Genomic DNA, 3,657 nt, shown 5'->3' on the forward strand with positions numbered 1-3,657 from the left:
GATTATAGATCATACAATTAGAAAACAAAAACAAATTACAAATTTTGAAAAACTTCCTTAAATACAACATTTGTCGTTGAATTTTTCGGGTTGCTATCACTATCACATATCAAAATTTTTACTCTTAGGATTCGTAACTCTAGATACAGCAACGTACAACTGACCATGACTAAAAACAGGGCCCTTAAAAAAATTCTTACATGAGAAAATGATTGTCCCCTGACTTTTGTTGATTATCATTGCATATGATATAATCAAAGAATATTGAACTGTCTTCGTTGAAATTTAAAAGGAAGCCTTAGATCAGAAGGCGTCAATGACATTCTTGGAATAAGCATTTTATGACTTGCATTACTTCCAGTAAGAATTTTTCCTTCCAAAACATGGTTTTGAGCCTTGTCACGATCAATATAATGTCATTGCATAATCTAAGAGAATGATCTATGTTGGAGATAAAGTACTTTATTTAATTAAAAGAAATCATACCATTTGTAATATCACTTAACGTATGTATTGATGTTGGAATCAGCATCTTGACTGAACCATGAAAACTAAATTGTTGAGATACTCTGGCTCTCAAATCTATATTTTCTGTTTAAATATTTACAACAAAAAATAATTAAAATAAATGGAACTAATTCTAAAAGAAACATTTATATAATAACTCACAAGATAAATGTATTCAAGTATAAAAAAAATAGTAATTGGTATTTAATATAAATTTATTTAATAGGGATTATTAACAATAGCTTACTATACAACTCAATAATCAATTTTGGCCTTGAAGTAATTTAACTAACAAAATTTGTCTGTTGAGTATGTCAAATTCCATACATATATTTTAATTTTAAATATGTTAATTAACAATTTTTCCTTGTTTATATTTTGCATGAATAAAAAAATAATAAAAATGGTAGTTTATATTAAATCGACGTACGATTTTTTTCTAATCATCTATAATAATTCGAGAACTCGAGAATTGTTGGTTTAAGATTAAAGTTAATATTTTGAAGAGAAAAATGATTTTATACTATCATTGAAATAAATATATTAGATCTCAAAAATAAAATAAAATTAAAAATTAGTTCATCTAAAATATAGATGAATTTTTTTAATTATAATAACCTTACATCTATATATACGTGTAATTAATTGTAAATTAATAAAATGATTTCAACGGAGCACGATTTTTGAAATATGTTTCAAATTTTCAGAATTCATATTTAAATTTTGAATAACAATTTGAATTTAGTTTATAATTCCTAAAATGGAATTTAATTTCTGGATTTTAAATTTGTAACGTAATTTAATTTGGTTTGTAATTCCTAGGAGAGATTCAATTTTCAAGCAGTTATACACACATACATTAATATAAAATTGTAATAATGAATTAAATATATGTAGACATTTATTATAATATATATTACCACATTTTTCGTTTATTTCCTTTTTTAGAATGTCATTTAGGCGGGAACTTACTAAATTTAGCAACAACTCTGCTTTTATATATATATAGATTTGCACGGTTTGATTTCATATTATTCATAGCATCACTCTATTCTCCATCAGTTTTATGAAGTAATATTTTTGTCTGTCATAATCAATCGATAAAAAATTTGTAGGAATAGTCATGTTTGGATCGAAGATTGATTTAGATTAGTGCGAGTAAATAATCTCAACAAATTATTGAAATATTTCGGTTGGTTAGCAAAACTGAAATTGTGGGGACCCGGACGCTGATCTTCTTCTTAATCATCTTTGGGATTTAATTATCAATTAAGATAAACATGGTCTAAAAATTTTTCTTTTTAAAATAAAGTGCGGAAGGTAATGGCATCTACATAATATACATATCTGTATAAAACTACATTTCAGTATAAAGGTACAATAATGTACAACAGTCTTTTCAATTAATCTAAGGTTCAACTACTAAAGTTCAAGTAATAAAACCAAATCTATCCAAGTCCGGAATCACCACGCTAAACTCGTCTTCTCTCATCATCTTCTCGACCCCGATCTTGTCCCACCTGTTGTCATGCACACATACAAAACAAGACAATAGCCGGATACTCCGGTGAGAATAAATCCCAGTATAAATCATGGTAAGCATGCATATAACCATCTAAATCATAAAACACGCTATCATGAACATATTCAAAAGTAATAAATTTCATAATCTATAAAATCAAATCAAAATAAGCATGCAACTCAATTCAGATAAACATGCAGTTTAATCAAATCATAAACATATACTATCATGACTGAAAGCAATAAAGATGGGTTTCATAGTCTATGAAACCACATCCATAAACGCATGCAGTTCTAGTCAAATCATGTCTAGACTCGACTCAACTATAACTCTAGGGATCCCGGTATGAATAAGACGATCTATCACCTACCCTCCCAATCGGGGTGACGGTACGTCTTATTCCTAGACTTCGGCCTGATCTATATCCACATCTACAATAGGAGACTGATCTTCCCCTACGCTGTGATATAGCCGAACATCTAGAAGTTTGACTGATCTGTCAAGACTCCCTATCTTAAATGCAATAAATAACAATCTGTAATTAAAGCATAGCATATCAACACATAAACAAAACATATTCATATCAGAATATAAAATAATCTAGTATGTGATTTTGTTGGGAAACTCAAATAAGATCTTATTTGAGTTGTGTCTTCCCGAATATCACATGAATTATACCTTTTTCGTCCCGGTCTGACGAAGACGATGACCTGTATTCAAATCTGTCCATATCAAATCTGAAATGACAATATCGAATACACTGTATCAGTGAATAACTCAATACACAATCTGTTCTGATTAATACTCAACTCAATACACAATGTGGTCAATATCAATGTAATCTCAATCACTATCATATCTGATCAATCTAATCAATACTGAATCTGATCCATCTAAATCCAATAATTCAAAGTAAGACTTGGTTTGCTCAAAACTCAATCTATATCAATTCCGGCGGCATAACGGCGCAAATTCGATATACCCGGCAACTCAAACATCATTAATCTGATACCAACGACTAAAAACCTCACAATATCAACCACAACATAATAAAATCTGCACCTACTAGGTTCGAACAACATGCTGGATTTTTCAAACCAATTCATATGATGTCCGTTCTTCGATCCGATTACGGTTCTATAATCTCTATATACTCAAGAACACATATCAACAGTTAAATCACAAATCCTCCAACATCTAAATTTTGAAACATGCTGGAAATGGATGAAAATTACCTCCCCTTGAAGCTCTTAAGGTAAGGATCAAGAATCTATACTTGGATTAATAAGTTGATGGTTGGATGTTGAGATATGAATTTTTGAAGATCAAAATCCTTGAAGGAACTCATGGAAACTCACGTTTTCACCCTTCCAAGCTAGGCATCCATGGAAAAAATGAAAATTGGAAGGGAATGCCACGTTCAAGAGGTGACCAAGACAAGTGTCCCACTTAAATTTTCATATTTGCACTTTAGTCCCTCAACTTTTCATTAATTGCAAATTGGCCCCGCTCAATCTTTTTAATTCAATTCAATCCTAAATAATTCCATTTCAATTCTAAATAATTGCAAACATCTTGGAATATAATTCAACACTCCAAAAGTTTCCAATTACATACTCTCGGATTAA

At 29.8% G+C, this 3,657-nt stretch overlaps 1 long non-coding RNA gene across 1 annotated transcript; it reads right to left on the reverse strand.

Moving 5' to 3' along the window:
• Positions 1-1,828: 1,828 nt before the first annotated feature.
• Positions 1,829-3,398, reverse strand: LOC142518298 (uncharacterized). The gene is made up of 3 exons (XR_012813507.1): positions 3,265-3,398; positions 2,708-2,766; positions 1,829-2,027 (listed from the first exon to the last, which is right to left on the reverse strand). It is a non-coding gene; the product is annotated as an uncharacterized LOC142518298 (long non-coding RNA).
• Positions 3,399-3,657: the final 259 nt, after the last annotated feature.

Source organism: Primulina tabacum, chromosome 1, assembly GCF_025594145.1.
Source record: "Primulina tabacum isolate GXHZ01 chromosome 1, ASM2559414v2, whole genome shotgun sequence".
NCBI lineage: Eukaryota > Viridiplantae > Streptophyta > Magnoliopsida > Lamiales > Gesneriaceae > Primulina > Primulina tabacum.